The sequence below is a fragment of the Protopterus annectens genome, chromosome 1.part1 (genome assembly GCF_019279795.1).
Source record: "Protopterus annectens isolate FY-2018-M chromosome 1.part1, PAN1.0, whole genome shotgun sequence".
NCBI classification, from domain to species: domain Eukaryota; kingdom Metazoa; phylum Chordata; order Ceratodontiformes; family Protopteridae; genus Protopterus; species Protopterus annectens.
The window spans coordinates 1,637,284,577-1,637,310,313 of record NC_056726.1 but is presented as its reverse complement, the minus strand read 5'-3'; the positions used below and the strand labels follow the sequence as shown (position 1 = coordinate 1,637,310,313).

The following is a 25,737-nucleotide window of genomic DNA, read 5'->3' as shown; positions in this document are numbered from 1 at the left end:
CAAGCAGGGGCCTGGACGATGAACCGTTTACAGGTTGCCCGTGTCCATTAGAGCAATACATGCCAAACCAGGGATGAATTTCCTGTTCTCCATCCAATTGTCCAAGTTACACTTGCATTGGGTTAGGGAGGAACTCTGCTTAATATGGATAGGGAGCCTGTTCCACAGATGGGATAGTCTCTGGGATACATACCTGTATCTCCAGCAAGTCCTATTTATATCACAGGCAAGGTTTAAGTCTTTAGAAGGGGTAATTCTGGTGCTTTTTGTTTTGTGGATATGTGAGAGGTCCATCAGAGTTGGGTCTGACAATGCTCTGTATGTCAGGCATAGATCTCCATTCAAAAGCCTGTAGGAGACAGAATATATGGATAGGGCCTTGAGGTGGTCTGCATAGGACATTTTACTTATGCCCTGTATTCTGTTAGTGAGCAACCTTTGTAGATGTTTCAATTGTTGGATATGCCTGGTTAGGTATATACCAAAGAGGGCACTGTACTCAATGGCAGGTCTGATGAATGTAGATTACAGTGGAACAATGACTTCCGTGGACCTAGATGCCATACCTTTGTTTATAAGTTGCGCAACATAGAATGATTTCCTCACTACTGTAGACACATGATGGTCAAAGGCTAGATTACATTCTATGTGTTTCTAGTGGGTCAAGTCTAAGGGGTGTGTTGTCAATATGATAGTTACCAGGGATGGATAACTTTCCAAACGATACTATTATTAATTTCTTGGCATTTAGTCCATGGCTGTGACACCAGCTGTTTGTCTGTCTCAGCCCTTCCTGGAGAACATTTGTGTCAGTGCAGGATTCAATGATAGCTCCTAATTTGCAATCATCTGCAAATTTAGTTAGCCAGAGACCATTGACATTGGCCATAACTTCAGAGAAGTAAATGCCAAACAGGAGTCGTCCAGGGACCGATCCCTGAGGGACTCCACTTGTGACTGGCCTCTTTGTAGAGATGGACTCCCCAATTCTAACTTCCTGGGTCCTGTCTGTGGGCCAGTTGGCTATCCAGTGAGACTTATAGGTTTGTACCTAATCTCTTGAGTTTTTTGACAATGCCTGAGTGGGGTATTGTGTCAAATGCCTTGACCAGATCAAGGTAGGCAGTGTGAACCATTTTGCTCTCATCCATTGCATTGGTTACCTTCTCAAAGGAGTCCACCAGGTTGTGTAGGCATGACCTGCTCTTGATGAAACCAAACTGGGTTGGAGCCAGTGTCTGGAGGTTTACTACATCACTACTGATCATTTACATGATAATTCTTTCCATGGCTTTACACATAAGACTAGTGAGACTTGTGGGTCTGTAGTTTCCAGGATCTGTATATGGCCCACATTTGTGCAGAGGGATGACTGTCGCTGTTCTCCATTCATGACGCACAAAGCCTGTTTGGAGGCTACAGTTAAATAGCAATTCCAGAGAGCCTGATAGGTCATGTTTCCTGCTATTTATAAGGTATCCTGGGATATTGTCTGGGCCCATTGATGCAGTGTTCTTGGCATTAGAGAGAGCATTAAGGATCTGTTCCCCTAGTGATAGCAGGGGTAGATATATTTGATGGCATTTCCTGTGGGAAGGTTGAAGGGGAGAGAGGAGTAAAGTTGGAGCTGGCTTTTTCAGACAGTAGGTTTGTTATATCTTCTGGCTCAGTATAGGCGGCTCCATTTACAATAAGCCCTGCACAAAATTGTGTTTTGCTTTTGAGGTTGTGGACATAACTAAAGAATGTCTTGGGGTTGTCCTTGGCCTTGCAGGCCAAATTCACCTCAAATTTGGCTTTGGTAGACTTTATTTGTACTCTTTGTTGTATGTTTAGTTTGATGAGAGTTCTTTTATCCTGCTGGGTACTGCACCTCCTAATTTTTGCCACAATTTTCTTCCTTCTGTTATATAGCCTATTGATTCTGTGATTCCACAAGGGTGGTTTGTTTTATGAGGTAGTTCTGTAGATAAGTTCATAAATTAGTACTAGGCTAACTGTTCTTTTGAGCTCTTCCAAGCCCAGCCATTTAACCCATGTGGGGATCAAACCCTGCACCTTGTGCCTATAAGGTGAACACCTTAACCACTATGCCAATCTCCTACCCTTTGTTTCCATCACAGAAACCAGATCACTTTGACAGATCCCGTAGACCCAGAAACTGGATTGTGATCCAAATCACACTGAACAGGGCCCAGCTGTCAGATCACAGCATGTTACAGGACCCCTTCTGTGCTCCCAGAAAACCATGTTATGTTCCTAAATATACTGAATGAACTTCATATCAATAGGAATCCCATTATCCTGGGAGACTAACTACCAGATGATAAACTGAGATACCTGTACTTCAACTGTAGGTTATGCCCAAAAGTTTTTTGATTTCATAAACAAAAAATACCTGTATCAAATTGTCACAGTACCCTGTAAATATCAAAATATTCTTGACCTGGTCCTTAATAATATGGCATCAATATCAGCTACCTTCCTGGATCTACCATCTCCAGTTATATATTATTACCAACTGGTAATTCTTTCCTTCAAAAGTTCCAAACAGTTACATGCAAACATCACAAAGTTCAAAAACTTCAGATATACAAACCTTCTGCAATTATTTGTTGAGGTCTAAATATTCATTATTAACTGTATCACCCAAGGTACTGACACAGCAAGTAGCTATGCAAACAAACTGTATATATAATTAGATAAATGCACTGACTATGCAGTCCCTAACTGATCCAAACAAACGGGGAAGTTTAAAAGTAAACCAGCCTGGTGGTTTAAATGTATAAAAGAAAAAAGTGTCTTAAACTGCATAGTGAAAAAAAATCAAATCAAGGTCAACATTAAAAAGCTATTAAAAGAACTAAAAATACTCCATCAGGAATATAAAGGCATCCTGTGAATCTAGACTAGATTCAGAAACTAAAGACAATTACAATTCCTTATTTAGTTTAATTAAGAAGCTAAGGAATAATACACAACTTTGATCAGAGGTTAATCAAAATGACACTACCTACACAGCTGAGGTAATTAACATACTAGCAAACAAATCTGGTGCAAATTGTACACCGAAAACAACTATGCAAAGCCCACGGCTTACAGAATCTCTACTGTCCCATCACAACCAACGAACACTTTATGTAAAGGAACTCTGCAAAACTGAAAATACATCATCCATGGAGCATGATAATATACCTGGTTGTGAGATAGACTGTACAAAGCATGCCCTAGTGGATCCATTCATACAGCTGTTTAAAATTTAGCCACTGTCTGGGTCCCTGAAGTGTAGCACACAGCTGCTGTGATGCCATTACATAAAGGTGGCTGTACCACTGAGCCCAGAGACTACAGACCCATTAAGACTAGTCTTATCTGCAAATCCATGAAATATATTACAGCTGAACTAATTATAGGTTAATAGGTTCATAGGCGTTTATTAGGCTAACAATATAAGCACTTTTTAAAGCCTAGCCATGCATCCCAAACCTCTGACAAGTTCTGCTACCCTTGATAAGTGTAAGCAGGGGCTTGGTAGATGAAACATTTACAAGCAGGGGCCTGGGGGACGAACCATTTACAGGTTGCCAGTGTCCATTTGAGACATAGGTTGCAACCCATTGATGATCTACTTCACATATATCAGGAGCCTGTTCCAGAGATGGGGTAGTCTCTTTGATACATACCTGTCTCTCCAACCGGTCCTATTTAAATCACAGTCAAGGTTTAAGTCTGTAGAATGGGTAATTCTGATGTTGTTTGTTTTGCTGATATGCAGGTCCATAAGAGTGAGGTCTGACAATGCTCTGTATGCCAGACATAGATCTCCCCTCATCGGTCTGTAGGAGTCAGAATACAGGATTGGGGCTTGAGGCTGTCTGCATAGGACATTTTACTGAAAGCTTGTATTCTTTTACTGAGGAATCTCTGTGGACTTTACATTTGTTGGATATGCCTAGTTAGGTACATATCAAAAGGGGCATTGTACTCAATGATAGGTCTGATGAATGCCGAATACAGTGGGACAATGACTTCCTTGGACCTGGATGTCGTACCTTTGATTATAAGTTGTGAAACATGGAATGATTTCCTCACCACTGTAGACACATGATGGTCAAAGGATAGATTACTGCTTATGCGTGCCCCCAAGTCCCAGACTACTGCGTCAGCTCTAAGGGCTTTTGTCAATATGATAGTCACCAGGGATGGATGGCTTCCCAAAGGATACTATTATGCATTTCTTGGCATTTAGTTTTAGTCCATGGCTCTGACACCAGTTGTTTGTCTGTGTCAGCCCTTCCTGGAGAACATTTGTGCTGGTGTAAAATTCAATGATAGCTCATAATTTGTAATAATCTGCAATTAACTATGATATCAACAGATCTTATAAGGCTTGACCCCTGGCAATTTGGCTTTTTTTCTCCCTTTCCCTCACTCTGACAGCCTTCCCAGTGCCCCAAGTCCTTTGTCAGGTCTTCAAGCACTCCAATCAACCCCAATTTAGTGCATGAATTTATAGCCAGGACCAGCAAGAATCTTAAGGACATCCTGGGAGGCTCATTGTTGTCCATCTTCAAGCCCATTTTTTTGCTGTATTTTATAGCCTACCACTATTTCTCCTTTCCCACCTGTCTTGCAGATACCATGATTGCATCTGAAGGACAGGCATACAATGGAGGCATGCAGCATATTGCTTTCCTCCACAGCAGCTCAGCCATGTCTTTACCCCCCCCCCACTTTGATCCATGCCTCCCAGTGAGACATCCCCAGACTCCACCAAGGATAGAAGACACCCACATGACTGCCCTCTCCTCCATCCCACCCTCCCATTCTGTCAGCTGTCCAGGTATGCTGGGCCATAGTCAGATCGTTATTCCTATATGCCACTTATGTTCAACAACAAATCAGCTTTATTAAGGGCAGATTGTGTTTAAAGAATCTTATTATCAACTTCTTTGACAGAGTAGGAGAATAAACATGTTCTGTACAGCATACCGTGAACTGGCTAAGGCTTTTGACACCATACCACATGCTAACATAATAAACAAGCTGGATATGCTCCAAATTGACCACTACATTGATAGGTGGATATCAGATTGGTTCAGAGATAGATCCCAAGTAGTAAAGGTAGCATATGCATTCTTAATAAACATGAAGATGACTGGTGGTGTTTCTCAGGGCCCTGGGATGGCACCCATACTGTTCAGCATCTACTTCACAGATATCCATATCACACATGCTGCTCTTCAGTGCTCTATAGTTAACTAAGTTTGCAGATGACTGCAGCTTTAGTGTCTTCAAGTACCTCTCTGTTAAACAGAAGCTCCAACCAACATTCAAAGTGTGAATAAATCATGCTAAAAAAAGGATTAAAACTAAATGCTAAAAAGTGTAATATCATTAAATGTGGTAAAATTCCCTCCTCCAATTATAGTGTAGACCACTCTCCACATCAGAATGAAAGTGTGGTGAGAACACGGATAGATAATTTCCTTGTTTTGATCATCATGTTGCAAAAGTGGCTTTGAAATCCTTTTACCATGCACTTATTATTGAATACAATGCCCCTTTTGGTATGAACCTGTAGGTATATCATAAAACTGGAAAGATGCCAGAGGTTCCTAACTAAAAAGGTCACAGGTTTAAAAAAAACAAGAGCTAACAAGAGAAGCTGGGAGCTCAATCCATTTATTCAGTGTTCTATATACCCCTTAGGGGTAATCTGTGCCTTGCCTTTCAGGCCATTATGGGTCTAACAGTAAAATACCTCTTATATCTCCTCAGATCATGCAGTCCCACTAACTGTAGAACCAGGGATCTAAAGCTGCTTCAGCAAATAAACAAAACACTGTGCAGAGACAGATTTTCCATGCAGCTCGTAACCTTTCTCCATAGCAAACTTAACACCAAATTAAACAATGCAACATACTTCCTTCCTTCAAAAAGGAGGTACAGTCTAAAGGGGGGGGGGTGGATACTGGCAAGCTGTAAAAGGTCACAAGGCAAAGTTACCTTGTATTTTCTATGATTTTATGACTGGGATCACTGCATGCTACATGTAAAATGCATGTACTTATACAAATGTATTCGAAATTACTTTTTCAACAAAAAAAAGACTTTAATTCCAAAACAAACCAGGAACCAAACTCACACTCCAATTCCAAAAACACAACCTAGGCAAGGAATACGACATGGGCACCTGAGGTAAAGTAAAATAAAATGTTTATTCCAACCAAGATTAAGCACTTTCATCCATATGTAACACTGACTTCTTCAGAATTAAAATTTAAAACAACAATCACTATTTAAATTCCATCAAGACAAGTGTCATCATCAGGAACTGCCCAATAAAATTCTACAATGACTTGCCAAATAAAACCACAGATCAAACACCATGGACCAATAAATGATATTCTTTCCATTTACTAATTAAACCTAGAGAAATAGACCTTAAACCAGTAAGCTGGTGCTTCATTCTTTACACTGGCTTATTTGTTCCTCGTAAGTTTCAAAGAAAATGATAACCCAATGGGATTGTGCAGTGACCTGCCCAATGAAAGCACACATCAAGCATCATACACCAATGAGTAATAAACTTTACATTAATAAGTAAAACCTGAAAAACTGATCCTAAACCAATGAGCATAGCTTGTTCTTAACATAGAAATTAAATGTTGCCCTTAAGAACTAAATCAATAAAATAAATGCAACATAAGTTCGAACTACTCAAACTAAAAACTAGTTTGTTTTCCACAAAAATTGTACTTAATTCGTACCAGTCTTAAACAATTGTATTTGTGTTTAAATATAATTGTTCAATGCTGGTCAAAAGTGTTTCATATTAAATCATTTACCTGTTACTTGAAAGCTATAGACATGGTGGTTTACCCCACTAAAATATTAGCCTTATATCTAAATTCACACAATACTTTGGCTATATGAAAATAAGTGTTCATTTACTCACATTTTGGCCAATCCGTAACCAACTCATGAAATTAAATCCAATACGGCTATAGTCATCCAATGAAAAATCAAATCACTGTTACAAGTTTCCAAACTGTTAAAAATAAATTTCTAATCATAAAATACTTCAGATGGTCAAACTTTATACTGTGTATGAAATTAGTCTCAAAATGCTGGAAATAGAACTTGTTCATTTAAACTAGGAAAGACTGTGGTGTCAAGTCTAACCTGCCATACGACTTCACTCTGCTCTCACAAATCCTTCCATGGTCCTCCCTGTGATGGCCTCTCTACCCGGGGTCAGTAGTCAAGGAACCTCAATCCTCACCACAGACACTGGTGAGAGACAGTCACTAAGAACAGGAATGGATTTACACAGTATTTTCAGATGCAGCTCTCTGTATCAAGCACAATTTCCCCCAAGAGCACACAGGGAACACACTCCAGACCTGGGACTGGACTCCCTCTCCAGATCCCAAACAAGACTCAGTTTGGAGCACTGAGTCCCAATTCCAAGTAGCTGGCACACCCACACCTGGGTATTTGATTTTCACACACACACACACACACACACACACACACACACACACACACACACACACACACACACACACACACACTCCTGAGAAAGGCTGGTACAGATTTACTAGCTGTACCCCTTCTGCCCAGACTATAAGGTAACCATGCTGTCACCAGTCAACTACTCTCAGGCTGTTACAAGGGTATCCAGTTATACTGAGTAAAATTAATACTAATATAAATGGTAGAGTGTAACCAGACTAGCAAAACTTTCCAGAGTGGCCATGGCATCACTAAAATAAGCACAAGTACTCTCAAGATTTAAAAGTATTTTCTAAAAGACCAGCCACAATGAAAGGTATACAAATATTTAATAATAAATAATATAATAGAAAACATGAGGAGTACTAAGTATCTAAGTACAATAAACATCAGAGTTTCAGTCACAGGATAAATAAAAAATAACACAGTTGGCAGATTCAAACAGATGCAGAAAAACAATACTTAATTAATCTTACTGCATTTCATAACTGTCTAAAGAATAACTGTTCCCTAGTTAACTTAATTATTACAGCAAGGCAAGATTAGATGCTGAGATGTTTAGTTCCACAAGGTTAAGGTGATGAGCTTCAAACTAACTGAACTCACCTAACTAACTGATCGTGATAACTGTCATAGATCTTTATATCAGGTTACAAAGAAAACAAAACAAACTAACAAACTGCTTTGACAGTTCCACCCTCTCAGGGCTGGTTATGGAATTATATCACATTTGATCAGCTGACTCTGGCACAGTACACACTCAGAGTTTTACTGAGATCTCTTGCAGTATCTGAAAGCTATACAACAACTTCAAAAACTTCTACTTTTCCCTTCCAGAATTCGTTGTTTAAACATAAAAATTTTATCAGTTACAATAACACTGTTGATACATTTTACACAAGCATCTGTACAAGTTAGTGTGATAGTCAAATGACACAAAATATTTACAAAACTCCAGCTAAATATGCTGCCATGTGCACTGCCCTAATCTTCCTGGGCTGGCACAGATGGCCACAGGTCATCACACTCACCTTGGATTTTTTGTCACTCTATCTAACCCCAAAAAAAAGCAAATACATGATCAGGATTATCCAAGCTGTTTTTAATATCTCGTATGTGCTCTTAAATCCTGTCCCTGAATGTTCTTTACATTTTTCCCACATAAAATCTGTCACAATATTGACATGCAGCTAGGTAAATTACCCCAGATGAATAACAGGTACAATGAAATACGTTCTTAGCTTCAGTTTGTTCACCTTAACTTCCTTCTCCAAGATATGTCTATACATTGTACAAAACCCACATTTGTAGGTCCCATGTGTTTTTTTACTAAATACATACTCAATAGGTTCAGCCAGCTACAGGTAGGTTTCAGTGACTTCTCTTTTCTATAAATGATACTTGGTCCATGGACACTGGCATGCAGCTAACCAATAATCTAAGATTTATACATAAGAACCTCACTGTAACAAGCTTGCTCTTGTTAGGTTCTTGTACATCAGTGTTATCATAACAAGGTCATTTTTCTCTCAATTTGTTAGAATAATCAGAGTACTTCATGTATTACACAGTAGTTTTAGGTCATTTGAGAAGAACATTGAAAAGGGGGTGCTGTATCTTTATAGAGGATAAGGTAATACATGCATACAGCACAAAGTAAGAGTACCTCTCAACCTCTTACAGCTAAAAATTTAGATAAAGCCTAAAATGATGGGGGGGGGGGGGGGACAAATAGGAATAGATTTTAAATATTGCTCTTACAAACTTAGAAAGTTGATAGAATAATATTTTTTGCATTAGCATGAATTTTCTGAAGGATGTGGAGTCTTCAACTCAAATGCTTGTCATTATTTAATGACTGCAATCTTCAGCTATGTGCCAGAAAAGTACAGATTTTAGGAGGAACACACCAAAAATATGAGGCAAAAATCTGGATATTCTGTGAAAATCTACAGTTGAGAGGTATGGAAGTCATCTCAGCATATGGAACCGTCAACAATCTTTTCTTACATCTTGTGGTAAACTCTGTTAAGAATTGCAAAGTTTTTAAATTCCACTTGAATATTAAAGCTTTTCACATAATACATAATTTATGGACAGTTCTAAAAGACCAACAGTGTGCTATTTGGTAATATATTGGTGGAGATTTGAATTGGTTTGTAGCTTGGGTTAAGATATCTTGTTGAAAAATGTCAAGGTTTGTTGGCTTAATGACATTTTGAACACCTGGTAATGAGATTGTTTCTTCTCTGGCTGGTATTTGCAGTCCTGTGTTTTGAATGAGCTTAGCAGTGGTCAGCAAATAGTGGTACTACTTCTATATGCAACTGTAGTTAGCGGACATTATTCACACTGACTATGCAAATGTACAGGTGTGTTGACATGTAAAAAGAAGCAGGGAGACCAATTACACCATAACTTGCCATGTATGTTTATGTATTACTATGATTCATAGAGATAAACATGAAACAGTCTCATTTGCATTACAAAATGTGTAAAGGAACATGAACTTATTTGAGAAAGTTTAACATTTGGGATACTCAAGTTAGCTGGAAAATAGATATGGAAACTCTGAACTTTTTAAAGTAAAAAAAAAATGGAATTATTTTAAATTAATGTGGAACAGTTCAAAATGATTTACAAATATTGAGTTCCCTATTAGAACTATTTCAGATAGTACTTTAAGCTGTCATTTGTAAATGGGAAATCATTATAACAACAGTGTAACTCATGATTGCTTTAAGCTGTCATTTGTAAATGGGAAATCATTATAACAACAGTGTAACTCATGATTGCTAAAAACTTTACCTTTTCTTTTTCTTCTTTGATCGCTTTCTCTCACCACCGCTTCCCCTTCATCCTACCATTGGTTATTGCTTCTCCTGGAATCACACAAATATTAACTGTTGCTGAATATTTTTACATACAATAGTATCTATCTTCACCTTCTGTATTCAAAATACTATCCTGCAGCTGAATCATGTTTTGTTAGCCTTCAGTTCTACACATCTCTTTAGTACTATTTATGTAAATCAACTTTTTCATCTCTATTATATTGTATTATTGCTTTGGAACTTTTCAACCCGGGCCTCTGTTAAACATCAGACTAGTTGGACACTCCTGCTAAACAAAAGTCAAATAAATGTATAAATAAATAAATCTTTGGTATACCAAAAAATATTCCCATTCGTGGATTATTGACTAGCAAAAATACATCAGTTAAAATTAATGAAACTTTTCTCAATCAATTCAAACAGAAAAACATCCACTTCTTTATGAGCATATTGACAGTTAATAAATTCACTCTGTTATAATACTTGCAGTCAGATAACAAATTAAAGATATCACGTTCGAATTTACTGCTATACATAATATACATAATAAACAAGACATTACCCTTATATCAGCTTTCATAAAATGAGACCCCACAACATCAGAGTACTCTTCAAACTGTCTGGAGATATACAGAGCTAAGTATATTTTTCTGGCACTTCAGAGTTGTGTACTGTTAATTGTTGCTTGACTAATTTTGTGTTATCTGACTATCTCAAGTATAGTTTTTCAGATCTCTGCTTAAGGTGTTGGTTTTCCCCACCTCCCCCTATTTCTCTGTGTCTTAAGTTGCTATAACTGGTTTTACATCCTGTGTGTTATCTGACTATCTCAAGGATTACTTGCATCAAATTAGACCCTCTTAGTAACAGCCTGCATATCATTGCTGGAGCCTTCCTGTGTCCTGACAGAGTGCTCTTCAAACTGTCTGGAGATATATAGATCTAAGAATATATTTCTGGCACATCAGAGTTGTGTACTCTTAATTGTTGTTTCACAAATTTTATATCATTGGTGGCAGACTTCAGAGTTGTGCAATGTTATTTTTGCTTCACTGTATAGTTTTTCAGATCTCTGCTGAAGCTGTTGGTTTTCTCCACCTCCCCCTATTTCTCTGTGTCTTAAGTTGTTTAGATGGTTTTACATCCCGTGTGTTATCTGACTATCACAAGGATTACTTGTATAAAATTAGACCCTGTTAGTAACAGCCTGCATATCATTGCTGGAGCCTTCCTGTGTTCTGACAGAGTGCTCTTCAAACTATCTGGAGATATACAGAGCTAAGTATATCTTTCTGGCACTTCAGAGTTGTGTTCTGTTAATTGTTGCTTAACTAATGTTATATCATTGATGGCTGACTTCAGAGTTGTGCACTGTTATTTTTGCTTCAGTGTATAGTTTTTCAGATCTCTGATGAAGGTGTTGGTTTTCCCCACCTCCCCCTTTTTCTCTGTGTCTTAAGTTGCTATAACTGGTTTTACATCCTGTGCATCAGACTAGCTAAAGGATTACTTACATAAAATAAGACCCTGTTAGTAACAGCCTGCATATCATTGCTGGAGCCTTCCTGTGTCCTGAAAGTGCTCTTCAAACTATCTGGAGATATACAGAGCTAAGTATATTTTTCTGGCACTTCAAAGTTGTGTACTGTTAATTGTTGTTTGACTAATTTTATATCATTGGTGGCAGACTTCAGAGTTGTGCAATGTTATTTTTCTTCACTGTATAGTTTTTCAGATCTCTGCTGAAGGTGTTGGTTTTCCCCACCTCCCCCTATTTCTCTGTGTCTTAAGTTGGTATAACTGGTTTAACATCCTGTGTGTTATCTGGCTATCTCAAGGATTACCTGCATAAACTTAGACCCTGTTAGTAACAGCCTGCATATCATTGCTGGAGCCTTCCTGTGTCCTGACAGAGTGCTCTTCAAACGTCTGGAGATATACAGAGCTAAGTATATTTTTCTGGCACTTCAGAGTTGTGCACTGTTATTTGTTGCTTGACTAATTTTATATCCATTCTGGCTGACTTCCGAGTTGTGCACTGTTATTTTTGCTTCACTGTATAGATTTTCAGATCTCTGCTGAAGGTGTTGGTTTTCCCCACCTCCCCCAACTTCTTTGTGTCTTAAGCCAGTATAACTGGTTTCACATCGTGTGTGTTATCTGACTATCTCAAAGATTACTGGCATAATATTTATAACTTCTTAGTAACAGCCTGAATATCATTGCTGGAGCCTTACTGTTTCCTGACAGAGTGCTCTTAAACTATCTGGAGATATACAGAGCTAAGTATATCTTTCTGGCACTTCAGAGTTGTGTATTGTTAATTGTTGCTTGACTAATTTTGTATCATTGCTGGCTGACTTCAGAGTTTTGCACGCTTATTTTTCTTCACTGTATAGTTTTTCAGATCTCTGTTGAAGGTGTTGGTTTTCCCCACCTCCCCCTATTTCTCTGTGTCTTAAGTTGCTATAACTGGTTTTACATCCAGTGTGTTATCTGACTATCCCAAGAATTACTTGCATAAAATGTCAGAAGAAAAAATTCAAACGAGTCGCATCTGCCTCAGGTGATGAATTTTCCTTTATTAACAGCTAACCAGATTACACAGCATGTTGGCCAAGATGTCCGGTCTGGACTGATCTGATCTCCTCTGAGCTGATCAACTTGTTTACTGACATCAACTTTTATACTGCAAGCAAAACAACTTTTTGTTACATTTCTGACCGTTGACAGTTGGCTATGAAAAACGTATAGGATAAACATGTTTATCACAAATTACCTCAAACCCACAGCTAGTACAGAATGTTCAAGAAGTACAAAATGTTCAATTCAACAACGGCAGCTCAAATTTTCCAGGACACACAGCCTGCCCCAGTAAATTAACTCTTACTCGGCCGTGCGTCCTTATCCCAGGCTTCATTGATCTATAACCAAATCTCTTTATTCTGAAATGCAGAAAACAGATATCATTCAGGTTCATAAGCAATGCTGCATTTTGTTCACAGATAAGGCCCATCTTTGATAGGCATATCCCAACAAATAACATGTTCACTTTGTAAGATCAGGAAAAAGACAAATAACAGTATGTTTTTATAACTTTTTCACTTAACATTTCCCCCCTGAAAACACTTTTGTCTTTTATTTCATCAATATATGGTAAAAACTAAGTTTTTCTTTGCATACATTACTTCATTGGCAAGACAAATTTTTAAACTTCAGAAACATTTGCAAAAAGTCACATTTCAATGTATTCACTTTCACCAGTCTGTTGCAATTGCTGGTACATCGTCTTCGTAACAGCAGTATCAACCAGTCTTTGTAGAAGACCTCTGATACAGGGTATGCAACAACAACCACATACCACCACGATAGCCACAGCAACTCCAACGGACACCAGGAAACTGCTGATGAGATGACTCCATTTTCCAAACCATGCTTGTAGAAAGTCTGTAAAGGGATTATTTACCCCAGAGTTCTCTGCCAATTCTTCGGATAACATCTCCAAACCTTTCAAAGCTCGAGTGATACTTCCATCAGGCGCAGTGTTGTTTGGAATGTATGTACAACAGAATGTCCCAAACATCTTGCAAACTCCTCCTTCTTTGGCCAAGAGCATATCCAATGCAATTCGATTCTGCCATGCCACCTGCAAAGTGGCCTCCAGTTGTTCAGCAATTCCTTTCAATGCATCTTTGGTATACTTCACAAAGCGCTGCTGGTTATAGCAAATGTAGTTGATCCAGTCCACATTCTTATTAGGTTGAATCCAGACAAAGATGGATGTAAAACCAGCTGCTATTTGGTTTATTGCTTTGTATTCATCAGGTACGCCTCTTGGTACGCCAATGCTATTGATGTAGACACCGTTATCGAAAGATTGCTTCGGTGCCTCTCTTTTTCTCCTGCTCAACCACTTCGGCTTTATTTCAAGGTCTCTTACGAAATTGCTTGCTGGAACTGGGAAAATGTAGAATGGCAGAATTAACTTTACAAATGCACAAGTTCCCTTCCAGGGAATCGTAAGCCTTGATCTGAGTTTGTTGTCTCCACATAACCACCATACGTCTGCTAAACTACGAGTTTGGTTCTCCAGAAATGGATTCTCATTGCCATTTACAGTAACATTGCAATAGTTCTGTCCCATATTGCCATAATTTTTCCCTGTGCCATCTCTGGAAATGCACATATATGAACCTGGATAGGAAATCGCTGCAGGCGGTTTCTCAACTTTGCTTATGACCGGAAAACGCTGAGTTTCATCTTTGCATTTATCCTCAGTTTTGTTGAAGAATAATTTCAACAGACACGTTAGGTTACCTTCATCTTGCATCAATGGGACTGTTGCTAATTGCTGTTTACCTTCAGCACAAAAAGTACAGTTCTCACGATGTGCTTCTCGGGTACTATATCTAACCCAAGATAACCATTCATTATGGTGTACGAATCCCGTCTCGAGTAACAATTGTTCTTCTTTTATGAAGGCAAAATCTGCTTTATTTGTAGCATTCTTAAAGCTTTGTACTTTAAGTTGGAGGGTCCCCAAAGGATCAGTTCTAGTTGGAAGAGACACTCCGATTCCATAAACTCCTGAATCACTTTCTTGTGGTGACACAATGGTTATAGTAACTACTCCGGTACCTTGGAAATGCGCAATTTTTATTCTTTGTTGCCTGCTTTTATCTTTCTCTGGTATCACTGCACCACTTGTTTCCCATCCATTCACATCTGTTGACCTCCAAACACTTGACCAGGACGTACAGTCTCTGTTGCACAAGTATTTTGCATGAGACAAGAAATTATTATTGTTCCATTTAGAACAGTCTAAAATTCCTTCACAAAGTTTCACCTTAAACACAGTAGTAACACCTGTTTGCGCTTGCAGCACCACCATTCCTTTTTCTCTTGCAACTGTTCCTTCTCGTATGGACATATTTACTTTCGCCACCATAATCATCATCATGTGACAGTTCAAGTACCAGTTGAACATGGCCATCCTCCCTAAGGACTACCTCGCGCCATTGGTTTCTTCACTGGGTTTGAGACGAACTAACCCCTATTGGGCTAATCCCCCTTTGTAGCCAGACTTTGCGCTCAGAGGTCCAGTGGAGTTTGACCAATATCAGTGGCAGAAGGAAGAGCCTTGAGTATTTTACAGTGGTTGATATGAATCCACGAAGTCCTCTCAGCAATCTTTACAGCCGTAGGTGTCGAGATAAGTACTTGGTATGGGCCTTCCCACCTGGGGGATGACCAATTCTTTCTCTTCACAATTCGGATCCACACCCAGTCCCCGGGTGCCATGCTTAACAAGGTGTTATTTCTGGAATCTGCAAAGGAGTCATTGGTTACAAGAGATTTGACATTTAGCAGCTTCTTCATATAATCCGCTAGATCCTCACCCCCTCCCGTTCCGCTGGCAACAATCCTTGCCACTGCGGGACGTAATATGGTCTCCCAAACAAAAGTTCAAATGGTGTAAGTCCTTTGTAGGAAGGTGAGATTCACATGTACAGGAGTGCCAACGGAAGGCACGCAGTCCATGACCTATGTGTTTCTGCCATTAGTTTGCGGAGCTTACTCTTCAAGACACCGTTGTGTCTTTCCATCAGTCCAGCTGATTGGGGATGGTAAGCACAATGATTTTTTAGATCAATTTGAAACACGTGACCCAATTTCTGAACAATCTGGTTAACAAAATGAGACCCATTATCACTGTAAATGCATCTTGGTAGTCCAAATCGGGGAATTATTTCTGTAGTCAAAAGCTTTGCTACTGTTTGTGCATTCGGATGCTTCACTGGAAAAGCTTCTACCCATTTAGAAAAAGCATCAATAATGACTAAACAGAACCTTTTTCCCTCTGAGGGTGTCAATTCAATAAAGTCCATACAGAGTGTGTGGAATGGATACGGAGGGGTAGAGAATGCCTGCTGAGACTTTTTAACTCCCCCCTGAGCATGATACTTTGCACATATTAAACAAGATAAACAGAATTGCTTTGCATAAGTTGAAAACCTATTACACCAAAACACCTTAGACACTATTTGAATCATCGTCTGTACTCCTACATGGGCAGGTCCATGGCTAACCAATGCCGCATACCTAAAAAGGTTTGAGGGTAATACCATTTTGCCATCTGATGCCCTATACAACCCACTCTGTTGAGTGATACCATATTTTACCCAATGACATTTTTCCTTCTGTGCCGTCAATGTTTGCATTGCTTTTAGTGTCTCTAAGTCTAAGAGGTGTCCGGGCTCCAAATCATTATCATGTAAAAGCAAATCATTTTCTTGAGCTGCCTTTTTAGCAGCCATATCAGCAAGGGCATTTCCCCTGGAGACAGGATCTTTTCTGTTGGTATGTGCGGAACATTTGCATATCGCTATCTGAAGTGGTAGTTGCACTGCATCTAACAACTGTAAAATTAAATCTCTGTGATTTATTGGTTTGCCTGTCGCTGTAACCATTCCCGTATTCTTCCATAGTTGAGCAAAAATATGTACAGTGGAGAAAGCATATTGACTATCTGTATAAATTGTCACTTTTTTACACTCCCCTAAGGTACAAGGTCAAGTCAAAGCCACCAACTCAGCTGCCTGTGCAGAATAAATGTTTGACAATCCTTTTGCCTCCAAAACTTCAGTTTCTGTGGTGACAACATACCCTACTAGTGTTTTTCCTACAGTGTCTTTCTTTGCTGATCTGTCTACAAACAAAACGAGATCAGAATCTATCAATGGAATATCCGTTAAATCTGGTCGGGGAAGTACTTTGTCATGAATGATCTCTAAACAAACGTGTGGAGTACCTTCTTCTGGAGTCGGCAAAAGTGTCGCCGGATTAAGAGTAGTACATCTTTCTATGGTCATATGAGGCTGTGTCAGCAGCACTGTCATACACGACAAATGTCGACTAGGAGATAAAAAGGTTATCTTATCTTGCAAAAGTATAGTAGCTACTGAATGTGGAACCCATAATTGTAATGGGTGAAACAAAACTAATGATGCTGAGGCTTGTACTGCCATGGTGGCCGCCACCACAGCTTGAACACAATGCGGCAATGCCCTTGCAACAGGATCTAATCTGGAGGAGTAGAAAGCTATCGGCCTCTGTTTATCCCCATGTACTTGTACCAGAACCGAAGTCATATATCCTCCCTTACAATCAACCATTTGTACAAACGGCTTAGAATAGTTCGGAAAACCCAAAACAGAGGATCCTGCTATCAATTGCTTAATTCTAATAAATGCCTGTATTGCCTTATTTGTCCACTGTATATTACTCTTAGCCGCCATGGGAGTATCATTGATCAGTGCAGTCAATGGCCCTACTTCCTCAGCATAGTTAGGGATCCAACTTCTACAAAAATTAGTCACACCTAAAAAGGACATCATCTCCCGCTTAGTCATAGGCATGAGTGCCTCAAGAATTGCTTGTTTTCTTTTGTTCTCCAATTGTCTACCTGCCTGCGAAATTAAATAACCCAAGTACTTTACTTGTGCTTTCCACAATTGTAACTTTTCTTTATTTACTTTATGTCCTTGCTCAGCTAAAAAACTAAGAAGGGCAAGGGTATCCTTTCTACAACTTTCCTGCGTGGGTGAGGCCAACAAAATATCATCTACATACAACAGAACCTGGCTTCCCTCTGGGGGAACAAACTGAGCTAAATTCGCAGCCATTTCTTGTGCGAATATTGTCGGACTCTCACAATAGCCCTGTGGCAATCTGGTGTAGGTGTATCTTTTACCTTGATAAGTGAATGCAAACCAAAATCTACTGTCCTTATGTAGTGGTATGGAGAAAAAGGCATTGCTTATATCTATGACAGAAAAATATCTGTGCTGAGGTAGTAAATCATTAAGTAATGTATAGGGGTCAGGGACCACCGGTGCTCTTGGGATCAAAGCCGAATTAACTGTTTTTAAATCCTGAACCAACCTCCATGACCCATCCGGTTTCTTTACAGGAAACAACGGAGTATTGCAGGGCGAATCTGGGCATTCAACAAGAATTCCTACCTGTTTTAGCTGCTCAATGACTGGCTTAATTCCTTCCTCTGCTTGTTTATTTAGCGGGTATTGGTGCTTACGAGGTCTAAAACCTGACTTTGGAGTTATACAAACTTCACCTGCTGTTTTCATCAGTCCTACATCCCCTTTACCTTTTGACCATAAATCTACAGGTAAGGCACTTAATGCACTATCTTCCTCTTGAGTTAGGAGGATTTGTCATGCCATTTCTGTTTTGTCATCCCTGAAGTGCATACTTGGTTGTGCCCAAGTCACCCAATTTAATCTTTGTACCTGGATCTGTTGATCCTTCAACTGACTTTCGGACATTGTGTCCCAATTTGTTACCTTTTTCGCCAAATCTACCCAATGTGTCCCCACCGCTTTAGTAATTGAAATATGTGGGCTATAACCTGAGTGATATAAAGAACTCATTTCCTTGGTGAAAGTACAGGTCACTACTGTATTACCTTGCTTATCCCAAAACATATCATTCAAAATTATCCTTGCACATTTGTGCCTAAAGAATTCTTTTTCAAATTCTTTATCCGGACCAGGGGCCTGTCTGTAGTACATAGTACAATGTAAGTGCGCCGCAACTTGCGTTGACCCACTCCTAGATTTACTTAAAGCTAGGTTGATCAAATCTGTATCAACCCTCCCCGGCCCATTTGAAATCAAGTCCTGGCTATACCAGTAAAACAAGTCTTGTACTCCTTGTACCACCAAGCCATCCGCTAACCTTTTCGCCTCAATGCCTTTAGGTGTGGGAATTGCCGCTATTCCAAACAAATGCATCAAATCTCTTCCCAGCAAATTAACTGGACAAACTTTCAATATAATTACCCTACACCTAACAGTTTGGTTTGTTTGCGGATCTGTGAACAATAGAGGATGAGAAAGTAGTTTCTTATAGATTTTCCCGTTTGCCGCTTTCACAAGGACAAACTCATCTGTTTCGCAGTTCGGGGTAGAACTGCTGGACCCAAAAGTGTACGCGATGCACCTGAATCACATAAAAACTCCACTTTCTGTCCCTCAACCAAAAACTCTATCATGGGTTTTTGATCCAGATGCATAGCAATACCCAAATGTGCCAGGTTTATGACTTCACAGTCACAATCCCGCCCTTCCTTAATTTCCTGGGTGTCCTGACATTCATCGCAGAGAGTGTCTGCCTCATCATCATCACAATCATTCTCGCTTTCTTCTTCTCTACAATAATCACAATAATGAATTTGGCGCCTTCCTTTACTATCATATAGTCATGCGGATCCCTTGTTCGTAAGCTGTGGGGGATGTTGCCACTCTTCGCAGTCGGCAGCAAAGTGCCCACGTCTACCACATTTAAAACATTCTCCACATTTTAACCTCCCCTCATATTCCTCTGAATGTCCACTCTGTTTATACGACGTGTCCCATTTCGGGCCCCCACGTCTTTGTATGCCACCATGGCGCCCTTGCCCCCTTTGGTCCTGTACCAAAAATATACCACCATCATCCCCTACTGCTAACACTTGTACTTTCTTTTTCTTTTTTAAATTGAAATGTCGCTCAGCATGCCGTGCATATTCAAACAAAGGTTGCAGTCTACATGTTCTGTGATCAACCATATGCTTAGTTATAAAACTATTTATCGGAGCCTTACAACCTTTAAGAAAAGCGTTTTTCAATTGCTGTTCGTACGGACTATCAGTAGTCTGATCCTGCGGAATCATCATTCCACAATGGTTATTGAACACTTCTGTCAATCTTACAATATAGTGATCTACAGAGTCATCATCATTTTGGATGCACTGATTTATTACTGTCCAATCTGCTCTTGGACACCACTTATCAGAAATAGTGACTCGCGTGTCTAACACCCCAGAATTATGCTTTAATGTAGTGCCGTCATCTGCCTTACATGTCCAAGTACCACAGACTAAGTACCAATCTGGACCCAGGATTTGTCGCACTACTTGTTCTACTTCTAAACCATTTAGATGATAACTTAAACGCATACCAACTATGTCCTCAGAAAACTTTTGAAAATTAACCTTGGGATGAGGAATACCATCCATAGCTCGTTTTATATCCTCTCTAGCCCAGGGACGATAAACTAAAATAGTTGGCTCTTGTCCAACATCCCCTGCTTGTGGGTTTGCAACTTGTATTAAGGGAAGGGCTTCTGAGTGGTCATAAAGTTTAATGGCCCAATGTCCTTGCCCAGCTGGTCCCGACCTTAACTGCATAGGTTGGTCTACCCATTGCAAAGCAACCTTGGGTACTAAGGGAATTTGCGGGTAAATTGGAGGGGTCACAACATTTCCTTGAGCAGCCAATAACCCACCCTGCTGTACAGATCCTACATCTTCAGACTGATATTGAGGAGGTTCCGCCGTTACAGCAGCAGCAATTTCCCCATACGGTGGGGCAGTTGCCTGTCTTTGTATCGCACAAACTGTATGCTCATCCTCCTTATCTAAAAATAAAGCTACTTTTCCACTTGGCACCAGTGATCCCTATTGATTTATTTTTTCTTTTTCCTGGCACTGCTTTTCTTTTATAGCTTGTTTATTTGCCTCTTCTAACCATTTTTGTGCTTGGGGAAATCACAATTGTCTTTGTTTTTTAGTTCTAGTTCCCGCATCTCTTTTCAAATCTCTAACCAATTTTGCACAGGCATTCTTATTCAGTGTACCATCAAAATCATATCTCAACTTCAACTTTTTCAAAAATTTTACATTATTTTTGTTTAAACCTTTCATATACTTAGCATCAACATTTAAACAGGAATCACTCTCACACTTGCAGCAACCCATGTTTCCCATAGATTTCTTATTTTGCCTTCTTTTTTTTTTCCAGGTATTTAGGACTGTATCAAAATTATTTTACAGGGCTTATTATAAAATGGGACTATCTTAATGGGTGACCCTAACAAAATAATCTTAACAAGTAATCCTACCCATCCTTAACTAAAAATAAAAGCTTGTCGACAAGATTAAATTAAATTAAAAGAAATTTATTTTTCATCCTACCTGAACCAGATGAGACTCCGTTTCCACTTTTCGTTCAGAAACCGTCCCTCAGATAGGGATCAGAGAGAGGCCGGCCTCCTTTCAACGACAAATCAGTCGGAGGGCTTTCAGTCGAGGGAATCTTAAGATGAGAAACCCTCACCTGCACAGGTTTTTCAGTCTCTTTGTCGGTCTGATCCGTATCTTCGTAGAGGCTTCCGGTCCGAAGGACCAAAATGTCAGAAGAAAAAATTCAAACGAGTCACATCGGCCTCAGGTGATGAATTTTCCTTTATTAACAGCTAACCAGATTACACAGCATGTTGGCCAAGATGTCTGGTCTGGACTGATCTGATCTCCTCTGATCTGATCAACTTGTTTACTGACATCAACTTTTATACTGCAAGCAAAACAAATTTTTGTTACATTTCTGACCATTGACAGTTGGCTATGAAAAACATATAGGATAAACATGTTTATCACAAATTACCTCAAACCCACAGCTAGTACAGAATGTTCAAGAAGTACAAAATGTTCATTTCAACAACGGTAGCTCAAATTTTCCAGGACACACAGTCTGCCCCAGTAAATTAACTCTTACTCGGCCGTGCGTCCTTATCCCAGGCTTCACTGAGCTATAACCAAATCTCTTTATTCTGAAACTCCGAAAATAGATATCATTCAGGTTCATAAGCAATGCTGCATTTTGTTCACAGATGAGGCCCATCTTTGATAGGCATATCCCAACAAATAACATGTTCACTTTGCAAGAACAGGAAAAAGACAAATAACAGTATGTTTTTAAAACTTTTTCTCTTAACATAAAATTAGAACCTGTTAGTAACAGCTTGCATATCATTGCTGGAGCCTTCCTGTGTTCTGACAGAGTGCTCTTCAAACTATCTGGAGGTATACAGGGCTGAGTATATTTTTCTGGCACTTCAAAGTTGTGAACTGGTAATTGTTGTTTGACTAATTTTATATCATTGCTGGCTGACTTCAGAGTTGTGCACTGTTATTTATGCTTCACTGTATAGTTTTTCAGATCTCTGCTGAAGGTGTTGGTTTTCCCCACCTCCCCCTATTTCTCTGTGTCTTAAGCAGGTATAACTGGTTTCACATTGTGTGTGTTATCTGACTATCTCAAGGATTACTTGCATAACATTTACACCTTCTTAGTAACAGCCTGCATATCATTGCTGGAGCCTTCCTGTGTCCAGACAGAGTGCTCTTCAAACTGTCTGGATATAGACAAATCTGAGTATATTTTTCTAGCACATCTGAGTTGTGTACTGTTATTTGTTGCTTGACTAATTTTATATAATTTCTGGCTGACTTCTGAGTTGTGCACTGTTATTTTTGCTTCACTGTATAGTTTTTTAGATCTCTGCTGAAGGTGTTGGTTTTCCCAACCTCCCCCTGTATCTCTGTGTCTTAAGCTGGTATAACTGGTTTCACATTGTGTGTGTTATCTGACTATCTCAAGGATTACTTGCATCAAATTTATACCTTCTTATTAACAGCCTGCATATCCTTGCTGGAGCCTTACTGTTTACTGACAGATTGCTCTTTAACCTATCTGGAGATATACAGAGCTAAGTATATCTTTCTGGCACTTCAGAGTTGGGTACTGGTAATTGTTGTTTGACTAATTTTATATCATTGCTGGCTGACTTCAGAGTTGTGCACTGTTATTTTTGCTTCACTGTATAGTTTTTCAGATCTCTACTGAAGGTGTTGGTTTTCCCCATCTCTGTGTCCTAAGTTGTTATAGCTGGTTTTACATCCTGTGTGTTATCTGACTATCCCAAGAATTACTTGCATAAAATTAGACCCTTTTAGTAACAGCCTGCATATCATTGCTGGAGCCTTACTGTTTCCTGACAGAGTGTTCTGCAAACTATCTGGAGATATACAGAGCTAAGTATATTTTTCTGGCTCTTCAGAGTTGTGTACTGTTATTTGTTGTTTGACTAATTTTATATCCATTCTGGCTGACTTCCGAGATGTGCACTGTTATTTTTGCTTCACTGTATAGTTTTTCAGATCTCTGCTGAAGGTGTTGGATTTCCCCACCTCCCCCTACTTCTTTGTGTCTTAAGCTGGTATAACTGGTTTCACATCATGTGTGTTATCTGACTATCTCAAGGATTACTTGCATAATATTTATACCTACTTAGTAACAGCCTGAATATCATTGCTGGAGCCTTACTGTTTCCTGACAGAGTGCTCTTCAAACTATCTGGAGATATATAGAGCTAAGTATATCTTTCTGGCACTTCAGAGTTGTGTATTGTTAATTGTTGCTTGACTAATTTTGTATCATTGCTGGCTGACTTCAGAGTTTTGCACACGTATTTTTCATCACTGTATAGTTTTCCAGATCTCTGCTGTAGGTGATGGTTTTCCCCACCTCCCCCTATTGCTCTGTGTCTTAAGTTGGTATAACTGGTTTTACATACTGTGCGTTATCTGACTATCTCAAGGTTTACTTGCATAAAATTGTACCCTCTGAGTAACAGCCTGCATATCATTGCTGGAGCCTTCTTGTGTCCTGACAGAGTGCTCTTCAAACTATCTGGAGATATACATAGCTGAGTATATTTTTCTGGCACTTCACAGCTGTGTACTGTTAATTGTTGCTTGACTAATTTTATGTCATTGCTGGCTGAATTCAGAGTTGTGCACTGTTATTTTTGTTTCACTGTATAGTTTTTCAGATCTCTGCTGAAGGTGTTGGTTTTACCCACCTCCCTCTATTTCTCTGTGTCTTAAGTTGTTATAACTGGTTTTACATCCTGTGTGTTATCTGGCTATCTCAAGGTTTACTTGTATAAAATTAGACCCTCTTAGTAACAGCCTGCACATCATTGTTGGAGCCTTCCTGTGTCCTGACAGAGTGCTCTTCAAACTATCTGAAGATATACAGATCGGAGTATATTTTTCTTGCACTTAAGAGTTGTGTACTGGTAATTGTTGTTTGACTAATTTTATATCATTGCTGGCTGACTTTGGAGTTATGCATTGTTATGTTTCCTTCACTGTATATTTTTTCAGATCTCTGTTGAAGGTGTTGGTTTTCCCATCCTCCCCCTATTTCTCTGTGTCTTAAGTTGGTATAACTGGTTTTACATCCTGTGTGTTATCTGACTATCTCAAGGTTTACTTATATAAAATATATACCTTCTTAGTAACAGCCTACATATCATTGCTGGAGCCTTACTGTTTCCTGACAGAGTGCTCTTCAAACTATCTTGAGATATAAAGAGCTAAGTATATCTTTCTGGCACTTCAGAGTTGTGTACTGTTAAATGTTGCTTGACTAATATTATATCATTGCTGGCTGACTTCAGAGTTGTGCCCTGTTATTTTTGCTTCACTGCATAGTTTTTCAGATCTCTGCTGAAGGTGTTGGTTTTCCCCACCTCCCCCTATTTCTCTGTGTCTTAAGTTGGTATAACTGGTTTTACATCCTGTGAATCTGCCTATCTCAAGGGTTACTTGCATGAAATTAGATCCTGTTAGTATCAGCCTGCATATCACTGCTGGAGCCTTCCTGTGTTCTGACAAAGTGCTCTTCAAACTATCTGGAGATATACAGAGCTGAGTATATTTTTCTGGCACTTCAGAGTTGTGTACTGGTAATTGTTGCTTGACTCATTTTATATCATTGCTGGCTGATGTCAGAGTTGTGCACTGTTATTTTTGCTTCACTGTATAGTTTTTCAGATCTCTGCTGAAGGTGTTGGTATTCCCCACCTCCCTCTATTTCTCTGTATCTTAAGTTGGTATAACTGCTTTTACATCCTGTGTGTTATCTGACTATCTCAAGATTTACTTGTATAAAATTAGACCCTCTTAGTAACAGCCTGCATATCATTGTTGGAGCCTTCCTGTGTCCTGACAGAGTGCTCTTCAAACTATCTGGAGATATACAGAGCTGAGTATATTTTTCTGGCACTTCAGAGTTGTGTACTGTTAATTGTTGCTTGACTAATTTTATGTCATTGCTGGCTGACTTCAGAGTTGTGCATTGTTTTTTTTGTTTCACTGTATAGTTTTTCAGATCTCTGCTGAAGGTGTTGGTTTTACATACCTCCCTCTATTTCTTTGTGTCTTAAGTTGGTATAACTCATTTAACATCCTGTGTATCTGACGATCTCAAGGATTACTTGCATAAAATTAGACCCTGCTAGTAACAGCCTGCATATCATTGCTGGAGCCTTCCTGTGTTCTGACAGAGAGTTCTTCAAACTATCTGGAGATATACAGAGCCGAGTATATTTTTCTAGCACTTCAGAGTTGTGTACTAGTAATTGTTGTTTGACTAATTTTATATCATTGCTGGCTGACTTCAGAGTTGTGCAC

General features: G+C 39.3%; 1 protein-coding gene across 4 annotated transcripts in view; it reads left to right on the top strand.

Moving 5' to 3' along the window:
* The window catches only part of RSPO1 (R-spondin 1), a 1,604,559-nt gene that overhangs the window by 652,431 nt on the left and 926,391 nt on the right, over positions 1-25,737 (top strand). The window lies entirely within an intron of this gene.